This window comes from Mirounga angustirostris, unplaced genomic scaffold, assembly GCF_029215605.1.
Source record: "Mirounga angustirostris isolate CCGP_5_RB_7025 unplaced genomic scaffold, mMirAng1.0.hap1 SCAF_11, whole genome shotgun sequence".
NCBI classification, from domain to species: Eukaryota; Metazoa; Chordata; class Mammalia; order Carnivora; family Phocidae; genus Mirounga; species Mirounga angustirostris.
Window position 1 is genome coordinate 36,095,791 of NW_026991719.1, and position 19,164 is coordinate 36,114,954.

Genomic DNA, 19,164 nt, shown 5'->3' on the forward strand with positions numbered 1-19,164 from the left:
ACACTCTTTTTTATTTTATTTTTTGTTTTTTATTTTTAAAGATTTTATTTATTTATTTGAGACAGAAAGAGAGAGACCACAAGCAGGAAGGAGGGTCAGAGGGAGAGGGAGAAGCAGACTCTCCACTGAGCAGGGAGCCAGATGTGGGGCTCGATCCCAGGACCCGGAGGCAGATGCTTAACTGACTGAGCCACCCAGGTGCCCAGATACATTCTTTTTAAAAAAAAATTTATTTATTAGAGAGAGAGTAGGGGGAGGGATGGAGGGAGGACAGAATCTTCAGTCAGACTCCTGGCCGAGCACAGAGCCTGACTCGGGGTTCGATCCCCCAACCCTGAGATCATGACTTGAGCTGAAACCATGAGTCGGATGCTTACCTGACTGTGCCACCCAGGTGCCCCAAAAACTTTTGACATACAGGAAGCATGGTATTAGTTCTCTACAGTGGAGCTTAGATGGACATTGGACACTAATAATGCAAAAAGTTATATATTTATAAAAACATTTAACAAGATTTAATTAAAGTTTCATATTTTATTTTTTAATTTATTTGTCAGAGAGAGAGAGCACAAAGTAGGGGGAGCGGCAGGGGGAGAGGGAAAAGCAGACTCCCTGCTGAGCAGGGAGCCTGATGTGGGACTCGATCACAGGACCCTGGGATCATGACATGAGCCGAAGGCAGACACTTAACGGACTGAGCCACCCAGGCATCCGTTAATGAAAGTTAAGGGCACCTGGGTGGCTCAGTTCGTTAAGTGACTGCCTTCAGCTCAGGTCATGATCCTGGAGTCCCAGGATCATAGTCCCACATCGGGCTCCCTGCTCAGTGGGGAGTCTGCTTCTCCCTCTGACCCTCTCCCCTCTCATGTTCTCTCTCACTCTCTCTCTCTCAAATAAATAAAATCTTTAAAAAAAAAAAGAAAGTTTCAAATTAGTGGGGCGCCTGGCTGGCTCAGTAGGAAGAGCATGCGACTCTTGATCTAGGGGTTGTGCATTCGAGTCCCACATTGGGTGTAGAGATTACTAAAAAAAATGATAAACTATTAAAATTAAAAAATAAAAATTCAAATTATTAAAATTTCAGCATGATTTAAATCACTTTGACTTCAAATTCTGATGTATATGTTTTAAGTAGACATGTGATAAGGGGGCCTGCATCTGTCCTCTTGCCCTTGAGCTTGCAAATCTGGGGGCTGGGCCAGACCTTGTAGCTCTTGAACTTCAAGCTGTCAGGCAGCTCAGAGTAACCTTCCAGCAGCCCTTGCTAATTGCAGGCTTCTGTCTTTAAAGCTCAAGTCCTGAGCCATTCTGCTTTGAGAATGCCACTGTTTCTTCCCTTTTTTCTTTTTGCTAGTTTCTAATATTTCCATCATGGACACGGACGACTTGATTAATTGCAGTTGTAAAAACCTTTGACTGTTTGTGTAGTCTATCTAGTAGTCTGTAAGTCTACTTACTAGAGTAGTAAGATGTCAGGAATTCTTCTCTCATACTTTCTGTTGTTTCCAAATTCTCTATATTTCTTTTTTTTTTTTTAAGAGTTTTATTTATTTATTTTAGAGAGAGAGTGCACATACGCGAGCCAGGGGGCGGCAGGTAGAGGGAGAGGGGCAAGCAGACTCCACTCTGAGCATAGAGCCCTATGTCTGGGGCTTGATCTCATGACCCTGAGATCACAACCTGAGCCGAAATCAAGAGTCAGCTGCTTAACCGACTGAGCCACCCAGTCGGCCCTGGAAATTGTCTGCGTTTCTAAATTTTCAAAATTTCCAAGTTACTTTTATAACCTGAAAAGAATTACAAGGAAAGAAAAGATAAACTTCTGGTGTTGAGCAGGGTATAAGTCTTCTTGATCAGGAGTCCGACTTGGATAAACCCAAATAAATATTAAGATGTTCGATTCATTCATACAGTGGCTATTGATCAAGGCACCATTCTGGGAGCTGAGGACACAACAGCAAATCTTTCGTTCTGTGAAACAAAACATACAAAGTTCCTCATGAAAAAAAAAAGCCACAATGAACTGTAGGATGGACGAAGTGAAATGGGTGAGGGTTGGGAATGAGGAGAGGCAGGAACAGGAGGTACACTTAACGGAATTGATTTCGGGATTAGTTTATTTTGTCCTACACCAAAGTCTCCCCACCTATGAAATGATGTCAGTATTCTGTATACAAGTTTATGCTGCAAACCCTATTTTAAATGGATAATTAGTAATTATTCCAATGAAATATAATACATTTATTTATTTATTGTTTTTTTTTTTAAAGATTTTATTTATTTATTTGAGAGAGAGAGAGAGCACATGAGAGAGGGGAGGGTCAGAGGGAGAAGCAGACTCCCTGCCGAGCAGGGAACCCGATGCGGGACTTGATCCCGGGACTCCGGGATCATGACCTGAGCCAAAGGCAGTCGCTTAACCAACTGAGCCACCCAGGCGCCCTATTTATTTATTGTTTTAAAAAATTCCAGTATTGAGGTGCCTGGCTGGCTCAATCGGGAGCGTGAGACTTTTGATCTCAGGGTTGTGGGTTCAAACCCCATGTTGGGTGTAGAGATTGTGTAAAAATAAAATCTTTAAAAAAAAATTCCAGTATAATTAACATACAGTGTTATATTGCTTTCAGGTGTACAATATAGTGATTCAACAATTCTGTACATTACTCAGTGTTCATGATAAGTGTACTCTTTTTTAAAAATTAAAAAAAAATTTTTAAATTTTAAATAGGCTCCATGCCCAGTGTGGAACCCAGTGTGGGGCTTCAACTCATGACCATGAGATGAAGACCTGAGCTGATATCAAGAGTTGGATGCTTAACTGACTGAGCCACCTCGGTGCCCCACGGTAAGTGTACTCATAATCCCCTTCACTTATTTTACCCATTCCCCCACCCACCTCCCCTCTGGTAACCATCAGTTTGTTCTCTGTAGCTAAGAGTCTGTTTTTTGGTTTGTCTCTTCTTTTTCTTTGTTCAGTTGTTTTGTTTCTTAAATTCCACATATGAATGGAATCATATGGTATTTGTCTTTCTCTGACTGACTTATTTATTTTTTAAAGAGTTATTTATTTATTTATTTATTTATTGGACAGAATGAGAGAGCAGGAGAGCACAAGCAGTGGGAGCGGCAGAGGGAGAGGGAGAAGTAGGTCCCTGCCAAGCAGGGAGCCTCATGCAGGGCTCGATCCCAGGACCCTGGGGTCATGACCTGAGCCGAAGGCAGTTGATTAACCAACTGAGCCACCCAGGCACCCCCTCTGACTTATTTCACTTAGCATTATACCCTCTAGATCCATCCATGTTGTTGCAAATGACAAGATTTCATTCTTTTTTTGTGGCTGAGTAATATTCCATTGGACATATGTATACCACATCTTCCTTATCCATTCATCTATTGATGGACACTAGGGTTGCTTTTATATCGTAGCTATTGTAAATAATACTGCAATAAACATAGGAGTGCATATATCCTTTCGAATTAGTGTTTTTGTTTTCTCTGGGTAAATACCCACTAGTGGAATTACTGGATCATATGGTAATTCGATTTTTATTTATTTTATTTTTAAATTTTATTTATTTTATTTTATTTTATTTATTTATTTGAGAGGGAACGCAAGCAGGGGGGGTGGGAGATGGAGAAGCAGGCTTCCTGCTGAGCAGAGAGCCCGATGCGGGGCTCAATCCCAGGACTCTGGGATCATGACCTGAGCTGAAGGCAGATGCTCAATGACTGAGCCACCCAGGCGCCCCTGTTTTATTTTTTTTTGAGAAAACACCATACTGTTTTTCATAGTGGTTGTACTAGCTTGCATTCCCACCAATAGTGCACAAGGATTCCTTTTTCTCCATATCCTTGCCAACACCTGTTGTTTCTTGTCTTGTCGTAGCCATTCTGACAGGTGTGAGGTGATATCTCAGTGTGGTTTTGATTTGTGTTTCCCTGATGATGAGTGATGTTGAGCATCTTTCCATGTGTCCATTGGCCATCTGTATGCCTTCTTTGGAGAAGTGTCTGTTCATGTCCTCTGCCCATTTTAAAATTGGATTATTTGGTTTTTTTGGTGTTGAGTTGTATAAGTTCTTTATATATTTTGGATATTAACCCCTTATTGGATATGTGATTTGCCAATGTTGTCCCCCATTTAGTGGGTTGCCTTTTTGTTTGTGGATGGTTTCCTTCACTGTGTGAAAGCGTTTTATTTGTATGTAGTCCTAATAGTTTAATTTTGTTTTTGTTTCCCTTGCCAAAGGAGACATACCTAGAAAAATGATTCTATGGCTAATGTCAAAGAGATTACTGCTGCGTTTTCTTTGAAGATTTTATGATTTCAGACATAAAGATTTATGTCTTTAATCCATTTTGAGTTTATTTTGTGTTGTGACTTCAAGCCCCGTGTTGGGTATGATGTTAGCTGTGGGTTTTGCATACATGGCCTTTATCATGTCGAGGTATGTTCTTTCTAAACATACTTTGTTGAGAGTTTTTATCATGAATGCATGTTACACTTTGCCAAATGCTTTTTCTGCATCTATTGAAATGATCATATGGTTCTTATTCTTTCTTTATGGATATGATGTATCACATTTTTTCTTAAGATTTTCAAGTAGGGGTGCCTGGTGGCTCAGTCGGTTGAGCATCTGACTCTTGATTTTGGGTCAGGGCATGATCTCAGGGTTGTGAGATTGAGCCCTGCATCAGGCTCCATGCTCAGCAGGGAGTCTGCTTGAGATTCTCTCTCTCTCCCCTTCCCTTCCCCGCTCTTGCTCTTCTCTCTAAAAATAAGTAAATAACATCTTTTTGAAAAAAAGATGTTATTTTAAGTAATCTCTATAGCCAACATGGGGCTTGAATGCAACCCTGAGATCAAGAGTCGCACGCTCCTCCCACTGAACCAGCCAGGCGTCCCTGATGTGATGTATCACATCGATGGATTTGCAAATATTGAACCATGGAAACACAGTATTTTTATTTATTTATTTATTTTTAAAGATTTTATATATTTATTTGTCAGAGAGAGTGAGAGCATAAGCAGTGGGAGCAGTAGAGGGAGAGGGAGAAGCAGACTCCCCATTGAGCAGGGAGCCCGATGCGGGACTCGATCCCGGGACCCTGGGATCATGACCTGAGCCAGAGGTAGACACTTAACCAACTGAGCCACCCAGGCATCCCTGAAATAGAGTATTTTTAGATGGGTTTTTGTAACATATGAATCCCTTATGTTTATAAATATATTTAAGGGGTGCCTGGCTGGGTCAGTCCGAAGAGCATACAACTCTTGATCTTGAGGTTGTAAGTTTGAGCCCCACATTGAGTGTAGAGATTACTAAATAAATAAATAAATAGGCTTTAAAAATACATTTAAGAAGCCTCAATGAGAATGCATAATAATTGGAATCAGCCTCTTTCATGGAATCACAGGGTAGAAGACTGGCAGTCACCTTCCGGGGTGAGAAGTCCTGCGCAGATTTTGTCCTGATTAATGATTTCAGCTTCTTTTTTTTTTTTTTTTAAAGATTTTATTTATTTATTTGAGAGAGAGAGAGAGCACATGAGAGGGGATAGGGTCAGAGGGCGAAGCAGACTCCCTACCAAGCAGGGAGCCCGATACGGGACTCGATCCAGGGACTCCAGGATCATGACCTGAGCCGAAGGCAGTCGCTTAACCAACTGAGCCACCCAGGCGCCCTGATTTCAGCTTCTTGCTCAAAGAAATTGCAGAGAGTGTTCTTTAATCCCCCTCAGCATGGGGGCAGGGGCGGGTAAAGGGGGTAAAGGATGAGGCACACCCTGAGGAAGGCGGGAACTTGCTGCGGCTGAAAAGGGAAGGCAGGGTGGAGATCACTTAGCTAGCCCGAAGAACAAAGTTCAGTCTAGGCCCCACACCCCTTCCTGGCCAGCTGTAGGCCCCTGGTCTCAGCATTTAAAATTTGAATATTTTAGGGGGCGCCTGGGTGGCTCAGTTGTTAGGCGTCTGCCTTTGGCGGAAGTCATGAACCTAGGGTCCTGAGATCGAGCCCCGTGTCAGGCTCCCTGCTCAGCGGGGAGCCTGCTTCTCCCTCTCCCACTCCCCCTGCTTGTGTTCCCTGTCTCGCTGTCTCTCTCTCTGTCAGATAAATAAATAAAATCTTTTAAAAAAATAAAAAAATTTGAGTATTTTATAAATTGGCCCCAAATTGAAGAGAGAAGGTCACTTCTGTAGGAGGGTGGAAAATGCACCCCCTAGTCAGGCTGGGGTTAGGGACCATAGATAGAGCAGCCCCCTGTCTCTACCTGGTGGTTCAAAGGAAACAGGGAAGTCCTCAGTGAGTGGGACTTGCTACTTACCTGAGGCTTTGGTTGGGGTGTGGCCCATCCAGCACTGGCTGTTTCCTGGTTGACATTTAACTTTAGCTGTTTAGCACTGTCATTGCCTCATGTTTGTCAAACTGAAGGAAAACTTGTCCAACGCTTGCCAAAGTTCTGGATGATTCCTTGCTTCTTGAATTTGTTTTCATATGATCAGGTTCTCTTGGGCAAGAGGGACCTCTGCCCCAGATCCTGCATTTCAGTGAGCCCCACAGGTCACAAAAACACATTTATTAACAAACACAGGGGCACCTCTTGGCTTAGAATCAGCTAGTCGGCATTGGCACTGCCCAGTGCAAGATCTTTTTTTTTTTTATTATTCTTATGTTAATCCCCATACATTACATCATTAGTTTTAGATGAAGTGTTCCATGATTCATTGTTTGTGCATAACACCCAGTGCTCCATGCAGAACGTGCCCTCCTCAATACCCACCACCAGGCTAACCCATCCTCCCACCCCCCTCCCCTCTAGAACCGTCAGTTTGTTTTTCAGAGTCCATCGTCTCTCATGGTTCGTCTACCTCTCCGATTTCCCCCCCTTCATTCTTCCCCTCCTGCCATCTTCTTCTTCTTTTTTTTTTTCTTAACATATATTGCATTATTTGTTTCAGAGGTACAGATCTGAGATTCAACAGTCTTGCACAATTCACAGCGCTTACCAGAGCACATGCCCTCCCCAGTGTCTATCACCCAGTCACCCCATCCCTCCCACCCCACCCCCAATCCAGCAACCCTCAGTTTGTTTCCTGCGATTAAGAATTCCTCATATCAGTGAGATCATATGATACGTGTCTTTCTCTGTTTGACTTATTTCGCTCAACATAATACCCTCCAGTTCCATCCATGTCGTTGCAAATGGCAAGATCTCATTCCTTTTGATGGCTGCATAATATTCCATTGTATATATATACCACATCTTCTTTATCCATTCATCTGTTGATGGACATCTTGGCTCTTTCCACAGTTTGGCTATTGTGGACATTCCAGCACAAGATCTTGAATGTCCACTCTTGTTACTGACAGTGTCTAAGCCCCGGGAAACACTTCTCTACAGGTGTAGACCTATGTCCTTCAAACAAAATGTGACCATGGCCACATACTGTGGAGATCTGTAAGTTGTGCTGCAGACGCCAAAGGTGGACAGGGTTTTGGAGTGTGAGGAGGAGGGTTTGAGGGACTGAAGTGCTTGAGAAGAGGCAGTATCATCAAGCTCATCAGCTCTTTCCTCTCAGAACAATTCATCATTCTGGAGGTTCTCATGAATGAAAGTCATTTTCACAGCATGGCAGCTGAGGAACATCAGCAATATTGAACCATATTTAAAAACATATAAACAATATTAAAACAGCTAACAATATAAAAAACAATTTGTATTAGTCTCTTTTTAAAAGATATTATTTATGTATTTGAGAGAGAGAGCACAGAGAGAGAGGGAGAGGAAGAAGCAGGCTCCCCGCCGAGCAGGGAGCCTGATGTGGGGCTCTATCCCAGGACCCTGAGATCATGACCTGAGTTGAAGCTTAACTGACTGAGCCACCCAGGTGCCCCTGTATCACTCTTAATTTGTTATATATGCAGGTTTGGACCTAATGTGTACAATATGATACCAGTTTTTATTGTTTTACCATTACAAAATATTTCTTAAGAATTAAATTTTCAGGGCGCCTGGGTGGCTCAGTCGTTAAACGTCTGCCTTCGGCTCAGGTCATGATCCTAGGGTCCTGGGATCGAGCCCCGCATCTGGCTCCCTGCTCAGCGGGAAGCCTGCTTCTCCCTCTCCCACTCCCCCTGCTTGTGTTCCTGTTCTCCCTCTCTCTCTGTCAAATAAATAAATAAAATCTTTAAAAAAAAAATTAAATTTTCAAGAACTTAAATTTAGTATGTCATCCTTACTTAAAGAACTTAGATAAAAATTTGATATATGTTGATTATATTTGCCATTTAATTAAAAATGTTTTTATTGTGGTAAAATACATATAACAAAATTTATCATCTTAACCATTTTTAAGTGTATCATTCAGTGGTATTAAGTATATTTATATATATATATATTTTTAAAGATTTTATTTATTTATTTGACAGAGAGAGACACAGCGAGAGAGGGAACACAAGCAGGGGGAGTGGGAGAGGGAGAAGCAGGCTTCCCGCTGAGCAGGGAGCCCGATGCGGGGCTCGATCCCAGGACCCCGGGATCATGACCTGAGCCGAAGGCAGACGCTTAACGACTGAGCCACCCAGGCGCCCTATATATATATATTTTTAAGATTTATTTATTTATTAGAGAGAGAGAGAGAGAGAGAGAGCACACAGAGGGAGAGGGAGAAGCAGACTCCCTACTGAGCAAGGAGCCTAATGCGGGGCTCGATCCCAGGACCCTGGGATCATGACCTGAGCTGAAAGCAGATGCTTAACCGACTGAGCCACCCAGGGGCCCCCAGTACATTTATATTGTTGTGCAGCCATTACCACCATTGCTCTCCTCGACTCTTCATCTTGCAAAACTGAAAGTCTGTACCCATTAACCAGTGACTACTCATTCCTCCCTCCTCCAGCCCTTGGCAACCACTGTCATTTAATTTTTTTTTTTTTTTTAAGATTTTATTTATTTATTTGACAGGGAGAGACACAGCGAGAGAGGGAACACAAGCAGGGGGAGTGGGAGAGGGAGAAGCAAGCTTCCCGCGGAGCAGGGAGCCCGATGCGGGGCTCGATCCCAGGACCCTGGGATCATGACCTGAGCCGAAGGCAGACGCTTAACGACTGAGCCACCCAGGTGCCCCACTGTCATTTAATTTTAACACAACATTTTAAATATTTTAAAGATTTGTTTATTTATTTTAGAGAGGTGGGGAGGTACAGAGGGGGAGGGAGAAAGAATCAAGCAGACTCCTTGTTGAGTGGAGCCCAATGTGGGGCTCAGTCCCACAACCCTGAGATCACGACCTGAGCCGAAATAAGTTGAATGCTTAGCCAACTGAGCCACCCAGGCACCTCAACATTTTAAATATTTTATTTTATTTTATTTATTTTTAAAATATTTTATTTATTCATTTGAGAGTGACACAGAGCACAAGCGGAGGGGAGAGGCAGAGGGAGAGGGAGAAGCAGACTCCCCACCAAGCAGAGAGCCCGATGCGGGGCTCGATCCCAGGACCCCGGGATCATGACCTGAGCTGAAGGCAGACGCTTAAGTGACTGAGCCACCCAGGCGCCCCACCATTTTAAATATTTTAGAAGGAAAATATATATTTTTTTGGGAAAATATTTTTAAAACATACGAAAATGTTTAAATATTTTGGTGTTTACTACCTACTTTAATTTTAAAATTTGATGTAGGGGTGCCTGGGTGGCTCAGTCGGTTAAGCATCTGCCTTTGGCTGGGGTCATGATCCCGGGGTCCTGGGATCGAGCTCCGCATCGGGCTCCCTGCTTGGCGGAGAACCTGCTTCTCCTTTTCCCTCTGCCTGCAGCTCTGCCTACTTGTGCTCTCTATCTCTCTGTCAAATAAATAAATAAAATCTTTAAAAAAATAAATAAAATTTGATGTAAATATACTAGAAATGTGTACACTTTTAATGTCATCACCTCTTGTGAGCTAATAGAAAAAAAATATATATATACACATTGGTTTCTGTCCCTGGTTTCTGGCACAGAGCTCCTAAAACCCCTTGTAAGTTTCCAAGTGATAAGAGCACTAGGAGCATCTTTTGTTTTATTTTATTTTTATTTTATCTTTTTTGCATTTTTAAAAAAGATTTTATTTATTTATTTAATTGACAGAGAGAGACAGCGATAGAGAGAACACAAGCAGGGGGAGTGGGAGAGGGAGAAGCAGGCTTCCCGCTGAGCAGGGAGCCCGATGCGGGGCTCGATCCCAGGACCCTGGGATCATGACCTGAGCCCAAGGCAGATGCTTAACGACTGAGCCACCCAGGTGCCCTTTTTTTTTGCATCTTTTGATTTAATATTTGGCCTTAGACTCAGGTTCATGATGCAGAGTTCCTAAGTCCTTTGTAATTTCCTGGGTGACAGCAATGTCTTTTTTTTTTTTTTTAAGATTTATTTATTTATTTTTAGAGACGGAGAGAGAGTGAGAGCGAGAGCGAGTACGCATGAGCAGGGTGGGGGGCAGAGGGAGAGAATCTTTCAAGCAGACTCCCCCACAGAGTGAGGAGCCCGGTGAGATGTGGGGCTCGATCCCACAACCCATGAGATTGTGACCTGAGCTGAAACCAAGAGTTGGATGCTCACCCGACTGAACCACCCGGGTGCCCCTACAATGTCTTTTGTTTTAATGAGACCGCTGCTGGCGGCTCCTGGATGGGGGCTGGTCACGGGAAAGACCAAACTATGATTTGAAGGTGGCATTTTTAGCCTCACTCCCCATTCTCCAGAGGGAGGAGAGGGGCTAGAAATGGAGTTAGTGATCAATCATGCCTAGGTGAGGAAGCCTCCATAAAAACCCCAAAGTGCAGGGTTCAGAGAGCTGTGTTTCCGGGTTGGTGAACACATGGTGGTACCAGGGTGTGTCACAGGATGAGAGGGCATGGAAGCTCCACCCCCTTTCCCACACTTTGCCCTATGCACCTCTTTTTTTTTTTTTTTAAGATTTTATTTATTTATGTATTTGAGGGCGAGAGAAAGAGAGTGCAAGCGGGGGGCAGGAGCAGAGGGAGAGGAACAAGCAGACCCCACGCTGAGTGCAGAGCCAGACATGGGGCTTGATCCCACGACCCTGAGATCGTGACCTGAGCCGAAATCAAGAGTCAGACGCTCAACCAACTGAGCCACCCAGGCGCCCCCTATGCACCTCTTCACTTGACATTCGTCTGTATCCTTTGTCATACCCTTTTATAATAAATGGGTAAACAGGAAGTAAACTTTTACTGAGTTCTGTGAGCCACTCTAACAAGTTAATTGAACCCAAGGAGGGGGTCGTAGCAACCTTTGATTTATAGCTGATCTGGCAAGAACAAGTGACAATCTGGACTCGTGACAGGCATCTGAAAGAGGGGTGGGGGGCAGTCTTGTGGGGCTGAGTCCTTAACCTGTGGGATCTGACACTAGTGTCAGATTTAAGCCATTAAATTATAGGACACCCAGCTGGTGTCACAGAGGACTGTTGGTGAGGGAAAGCCCCACACATGGGGTGTCCCAGGTGTTGTGAGTGTGGTAGTCATGTGAGAGTAAGAGAGATACATAGGAGGAGATGGAGTTTTTCCTAACATGTATCTAATGTTAAAATCCTTTAGCTAGGGACGCCTGGGTGGCTCAGCCCTTAAGCGTCTGCCTTCGGCTCAGGTCTTGATCCCAGGGTCCTGGGGTCAAGCCTGGTGTCGGGCTTCCTGCTCAGCGGGGAGCCTGCTTCTCCCTCTCCCTCTTCCTCTGCCTGCCACTCTGCCTACTTGTGCTCTCTCTCTGTCTCTCTGTTAAGTGAATAAATAAAATCTTAAAAAAAAAATCCTTTAGCTAATTACTATCAAGATAACATAAATTATGTAATTTTTTATTATAGCAGCATAATTTGTGATTTTGTAAAATAAAGGCAATGCTAATAAATTATGTACATCTTTATTTTATTACTTATCCAAACTCAAAGAATACACAGACATGCACAAACATAACTGATTTCAGTAGTCTTTGATATATTTTTAAAGATTTTTTTTTTAAAGATTTTATTTATTTATTTGAGAGAGAGAATGAGATAGAGAGAGAGAGCATGAGAGGGGTGAGGGTCAGAGGGAGAAGCAGACTCCCTGCTGAGCAGGGAGCCCGATGTGGGACTCGATCCCAGAACTCCAGGATCATGACCTGAGCCGAAGGCAGTCGCTTAATCAACTGAGCCACCCAGGCGCCCTATTTTTTAAGATTTTTAAAATCTTAAAAAGATTTGAGAGAGCGAGAGAAAGAGAGCATGAGCTGGGCGGCAGAGGGAGAGGGAGAAACAGACTCCCCACTGAACAGGGAGCCTGACGTGGGGCTCGATCCCAGGACCCTGGGATCATGACCTGAGCCCAAGGCAGATGCTTAACCAGCTGAGCCACCCAGGCACCTCCTCCACCTTTTAAAGATTTTTTAAATTTATTTTTATTTAAAAAATTTTTAGATTTATTTATTTGTGAAAGAGAGAGCGTGCAAGAGAGAAGGGCAGAGGGAGAGGGAGAAAGAGAGAATCTCAAGTAGATTCCCTGCTGAGCACAGACCTGATGCAGGGCTTGATCCCATGACCATGACCTGAGCTGAAACCAAGAGTCGTATGCTCAACCAGCAGATCTACCCAGGCACCCCTAAGCTTTTATTTTTAAGTCATCTCTACACCCAACATGGAGCTTGAACTCACAGCCCTGAGATCAAGAGTCACATGCTCTACCGACTGAGCCAGCCAAGCCCCAGTAGTCTTTGATATTTTACTGACTTTCGGTCATATAAAAAAATCATAGCTTTACATATATATTTACCAATTTTGTCATTGTGTGGGTGTATTAGTCAAGATAGGACAGTAGAACATACTTCATTCAACAGTTTGCTAGTTTGGTGTATTACTTAGTCTTTAGACATATGGTATAGGGGCTTCCCTTTGTACTTTTGTCCTGGACAGTTTGGGGTTGCCAGATTTAGCAAGTAAAAATATAAAAGCAAAGTTAGATTTGAATTTCAAATAAACAGTAATTTTTTAGGATAACCCTGTTCCATGGAGTATATTTGAAATATACTAAAAAACTATGTGTTGTTTATCTGAATTTAAATGTATTGGGTGGTCGTCCTCTACTTCATCTGGCAACTCTACCTGGATTCCTCAAATGTAAGGAGGAGACTTACCTACAACCCAGTCTAACCTGCTGTGAATTTTTACTGTAATTCAACTTTATCTGACCTGCTAGTGTTTTTTAAAAAACCTTTATCATTGTGAAGTAAAAAACAAAAAAGTACCTAAAACTTACATGTGTGCTTGAACAAATGTTTATAAAGCAAATACCCACATCAGCAAAACCTAGATCAAAAAATAGGACATCACTCTCACTCTTGAAGTCCCCAGGTGTCCCTTCCAAACATAGTTTTCATCTGTCCTCAAGAAATAATCTCTCTCCTGACTTTTATAGTAATCATTTCCTTGCTTTTCCTTTCCTTTTGACTATTTGTGTCTGCATTCTAAAGCAATATGGTTTAGCAAACAAAGGAAAAAGCCAGAGACAGACTCATAAATACAGAGAACAAACTGGTCGTTGCCAGAGAGGAGGAGAGTGGGGGGGATGGGCAAAATAAGTGAAGGGATTACGAGGTACAAACTTCCAGTTATAAAATAAATAAGTCATGGGGATGAAAAGTACAGGATAGGGAACACAGTCAATAATGTTGTAATAACGTTGTATGGTGACAGATGGTAATTGTACTTATCATGGAGAGCGTTGTGTAATATATAGAATTGTTGAATCATAATGCTGTACACCTGAAACTAATCTAACATTGTATATCAGCTATACTTCAATAAAAAAAGAGATAAGGGGCACCTGGCTGGCTCAGTTAAGTGTCCAACTCTTTTTTTTTTTTTTAAAGAATTTATTCATTTATTTGACAGAGACACAGCGAGAGAGGGAACACAAGCAGGGGGAGTGGGAGAGGGAGAAGCAGGCTTCCTGCTGAGCAGGGAGCCCAACGTGGGACTCAATCCCAGGACCCTGGGACCATGACCTGAGCCGAAGGCAGATGCTTAACCGACTGAGCCACCCAGGGGCCCCAGATTTTTTTTTTTAATGTCAGCTCCACGCCCAATGTGGTGCTTGAACTCATGACCCCAAGATCAAGAGTTGCATGCTCTACCGACTGAGCCAGCCAAGCACCCCCAAAATGGTGTCATTTTTACATACATGTGAGAATATATATTTCCAGCTCCTCTTGCTTCTTTACTTAAATTTATTTATTTTTATTTTTTTATTTTTTTAAAGATTTTATTCATTTATTTGAGAGAGAATGAGCTAGAGAGAGCATGAGAGGGGGGAGGGTCAGAGGGAGAAGCAGACTCCCTGCTGAGCAGGGAGCCCGATGCAGGACTTGATCCTGGGACTCCAGGATCATGACCTGAGCCAAAGGCAGTCGCTTAACCAACTGAGCCACCCAGGCGCCCGCTTCTTTACTTAAATTTAGATATCATAGGCTTTTAGTTTGTGGTTTTTGGAAGCTCCCGGTCCTAGGAGAAGGGGAGTACAAAGTAGCCATCCTCAATTTTCTTGATCTTTTCCTTTTATCTTGCCAGTTTTGTGGCATCCATTGGGTTGTTACATCAGCTCAACTCAGTCTACCTATAATTATGGTGTCTGTGTGCAGGAAACAAGACTTGGAAAGGAGGCAGAAACAGGTCCTGCTGACCTAGACCAATTTTTTCCAAGTGAAATATCTGTAATTAGGCCAGTAATGATACTTTCCTGGAGAAAGAATTGAGTGAATTTAAGAAAAGAGTTTTAAAGTGCAACATGCATGTGTCTGAGGGTGGGGGTGGCATTGAAATGTAAGATAATGTAAGAGTTTCTGTAAGAAACATATTTTTAGTAATATCAGCCCTGTCCTGTGAAGAGAGGGAACTGCTCCAGGGATAAATGGATATAAATAAGTTTTAGGGAGAAACATCGGTGATTAAAAAAAATGTTTGGGTTGGAAAAAGCCTTTTATTTTATTATTATTATTATTTTTTAAAAGATTTTATTTATTTATTTGACAGAGAGAGACACAGCAAGAGAGGGAACACAAATAGGGGGAGAGGGAGAGGGAGAAGCAGGCTTCCCGCAGAGCAGGGAGCCCAATGCGGGGCTCGATCCCAGGATGCTGGGATCATGACCTGAGGCAAAGGCAGACGCTTAACGACTGAGCCACCCAGGAGCCCCCTTATTATTTTTAAAATATTTTATTTATTTATTTTTTTAGAGAGAGTGAGCAGGGGGAGGGGCAGAGGAGAGAGAATCTCAAGCAGGCTCCACACTGAGCGCAGAGCCTGACGTGGGGTTCAATCTCATGACCCTGAGATCATGACCTGAGCTGAAATCAAGTGTTGGACACTCAACCAACTAAGCCACCCAGATGCCCTGGAAAAAAGCCTTTTAAAACAGGTCCATAACCAGGCTTCTAGGTGGCTCAGTCAGTTAAGCGGCTGCCTTTGGCTCGAGTCATGGTCCCAGGGTCCTGGGATGGAGCCCCGCGTCGGGCTCCCTGCTCAGTGAGATCCTGCTTCTCTCTCTCCCTCTGCCTGCCACTCCCCTTGCTTGTGGCTCTCTGTCTCTCTGTCAAATAAATAAATAAAATCTTAAAAAAAAAACAGGTCCGCAACCCAGAAACCACAAAGCAAAAAACTGGTAGTTTTGATAATATAATATAAAAAATGTGTATTTGAATCAAAATACTATAAGTAAAGACAAAAGCTAAACACAGGACCCCCTGCCAAATCTTTGAAATACACATAACAGACTATATGCTGATTTCCTGAATATACAAAGAGCTTGTACTAATCAATGAGAAAAGGACCAGTAATCCAACAGAAAATGGGCAAGGGTCAGGAACAGGTAGTGTTTACAGAAAAAGAAATATAAGTGGCTAATAAGCATGTAATAAGATGCTCAATGTAATTTCTTTTTTTTTTTAAGATTTTATTTATTTGAGAGAGAGAGAGTGAGAAAGAGAGTGCATGAGAGGGGGTAGGGTCAGAGGGAGAAGCTGACTCCCCATTGAGCAGGGAGCCAATGCGGGACTTGATCCCGGGACTCCAGGATCATGACCTGAGCCGAAGGCAGTTGCTTAACCACCTGAGCCACCCAGGCACCCTCAATGTAATTTCTAATTAAATAAATGCAAATTAAAACAACCATATTAGCCTGTCTAATGGTCAAAGATAAAAGTTTGATAGAACTACGACATGGTGGAAATAAAAATTCTCATTCTCTATTGGTATATGTGCAAATTGGCAACTCCTTCAAGGAGACAATTCAATACCTAGCGATTTGGCAACATTTAGCACAGTGTAAAAATGCACAAACTCTTTGACTCAGCAATTCTACTTCAAAGAATTTAGCCTACAGATATACTGAAACAAGTGGGTACAGATAAATCTAAAAGAATGTTCATTGTCTCGTGGCTTGTACTGTCCAGTGATATAAATTGGTTAAGTAATTTGCAATACATCTGTACTGTGGTAGAATGATCTCTGTGGTAATCAGTAAAGATGTTTCCAAATGCTCTGCCTCTCTTCTGCCTCCCCACACAGGGTAGGGTTGTACTTTCCCACCCTTTTTATTTTTTTTCAAGATTTATTTATTTATTTTAGAAAAGAGAGAGAGGGAGAGTGTGGGGGGAGGGGCAGAGGGAGAGGGAAAGAGCGTCTTAAGCAGACTCCGTGCTGAGCTCGGAACCTGATGTGGGGCTCCATCTCATGACCCTGAGATCATGACCTGAGCCGAAAAGAGTTGGATGCTTAACCAACTGCACCACCCAGGCACCTCTCCCATCCTCTTTAAACATGGGTGTGGCCACCTGGCTTGTGGCCAATGATATCTGAGCAGAAGTGACATATGTCCCTTCTGGGTGAACACCTTATGTGCTGATAGGTGACATCCCCTTCTTCCTGCCCCTGTAATTGTGGACACAGATGTTGAGGTGGGTCCTGGGTCTCTGAGTGACCGTGATGAGCATGGCTCTCTTAACTATCCGAGTTAGTAGGGGTGGGAAATAAACATTTAAAACCACTGAGGTTGTGAATGCTTTTCATTACGTCAGCTTATTCTAGCCTATCCTGACTAATATGATCTCCAAGATAATTGTTACATGAAAAAAACCTACGTGCAAAAAGAGTGATCTCATTTGTATGCATGTGTATTTATATGCCTAAGAAATTTCTGGAAGGATTCCTGGGAAACTTAATAGGGTTTACAACAAAGGTGTTGAAATTAGGCAGAGATGGGGAAGGCAGTTTCTGTTTTTCACATTATAACATTTCACATTATAGTTGGAGTTTAAAAAAAAACCACCATGACCATGGTAAATTTAAATTTAAAACCAGCCAATGTTTCCACAAAAAGATTCCTGCAAGAACATTCATGGCAGCTTTATTCATAGTAGGCCCAAACTGGAAATAGCCCAGATGTCCATCTATAGGAGGATGGATAAACAAATTGTGGTATATTCATACAATGGAATACGTACTATCCAGCAATGCGAATGAATGAACCATGTTGAATGTTACCCACGTAGAAACTCATACAGATACGACACTAAAAATAAAATAAAATAAAATAAAAGTGGCCACACTCAAAAGAATGTGTAGTTTATTCCATTTATGTAAAGTGTAGAAACTGGCAAAGCTAATTTATGGTGTTAGTATTAGTAGTCAGGCTAGTGGTCATGTAAGGGGGTGAGTGGGTTTTGGCTGGAAGTGGGCTACATGTGGGAGTTACTAGGTTAAGGCCAGAAGGATGTGCTCAGTTTGTGGGAATTCATGGAGCTCTCTCTTATCATTTGTACACTTCTCCATATACAGGCTACACTTCAGTAAAAAAGTCAAACCCAAATTTAGTTGATATAAAGAATAAACAAATAGGGGTGCCTGGCCGGCTCAGTCGGTAGAGCAGGTGACTCTTAATCTTGGCATTGTGAGCTCGAGCCCCATGTTGGGTGTAGAGATGACTTAAAAATAAAATCTTTTTTTTTTTTTTTCAAGTTAGATTTATTTTTATTTTATTTTATTTTTTTATTCTTATGTTAATCCCCATACATTACATCATTAGTTTTAGATGAAGTGTTCCATGATTCATGGTTTGTGAAAAATAAAATCTTAAAGAAAAATAGAGTGAACAACTAGCAAGAAGGCAGCGCTTGGCAGAGCTGGGATAGGCTGTCCCAGTCCACAGTGCCCTGTTGGCTGCAAACCCTCGAAGGCAGACCTGGGCACGTGGGTACACTGCAGCCCCGGGAGCTCAGTGTCCTAGTGTGAGCCCCCAGATAAAATCCGAGCAGGAGAGCCTCCCTTCCCCTTCATGACCTCAGCGCCAGCCTCTTAGCCTTGCATTTAAAAACCCTGCATGGACATCTGCTGGAGCCTGATTGGTGATCAGGGCTTCCCAGTGGGGACAGGGCATCCTTGGCAACCAGGGCACGAGTCTTGTCCTATTGCAGGAGAGATGCAGCAACACAGGCCTGAGCAGGAGCTGTTGGCCTCTTTGGCAGCGATGCTTAATTAGCTTCCTGCAGGAGATTTTGTTTTTAATATAAAAAAATGATCTAATTTAAGCAGTTTTATTGAACAGCGAATCAAATGAAAAACAATCTTATTGTTTAATCCATTCCTCTGTGGTGCAGTTCAGGGTTCCCACCAGGTTCAAAACGACTTTAATAAAATACTAAGACATTATTTGCCTTTTTCCCTTGTCATTCTCTCTCAAGTGTACAATGGAGTTTTCTAAGGACTGTGTATGTTTGCTAACACCAAAGATGGAAGGGCAAAGCACTTGGAGAATCCAGCTGTCTTCTATTAAGCCATACATGAGACATTTGCAAAAATGTAAAACAATGCCAATCTTCTGGCTATTTTGTTTGTTTTGCAAAATGCGGGGTTCCCCCCCCATAAAAGTATATGACTTAAGTTAATATGTAATGGGTTTCTTATTCTCATTTTAAATAAATCAATGAGTACATATTTTTAAAAAGTTCTCAGTTTTAATTTTTTTAGAAGATTTTATCCATTTATTTTTGCAAGAGAGAGAAAGTGCGAGCGCGAGCGGTGGGGGAGGGGCAAAGGGAGAAGGAGACTCCCCAATGAGCAGGGAGCCCCATGCAGGGCCCC

General features: G+C 42.6%; 1 long non-coding RNA gene and 1 other non-coding gene across 2 annotated transcripts; one reads left to right on the plus strand and one right to left on the minus strand.

The window, feature by feature from the left end:
• Positions 1 to 1,493: 1,493 nt before the first annotated feature.
• Positions 1,494 to 6,587, minus strand: LOC135362016 (uncharacterized). The gene is made up of 2 exons (XR_010406311.1): positions 6,325 to 6,587; positions 1,494 to 1,971 (listed from the first exon to the last, which is right to left on the minus strand). It is a non-coding gene; the product is annotated as an uncharacterized LOC135362016 (long non-coding RNA).
• Positions 2,482 to 2,552, plus strand: TRNAK-UUU (transfer RNA lysine (anticodon UUU)). The gene has a single exon. It is a non-coding gene; the product is annotated as a tRNA-Lys (tRNA).
• Positions 6,588 to 19,164: the final 12,577 nt, after the last annotated feature.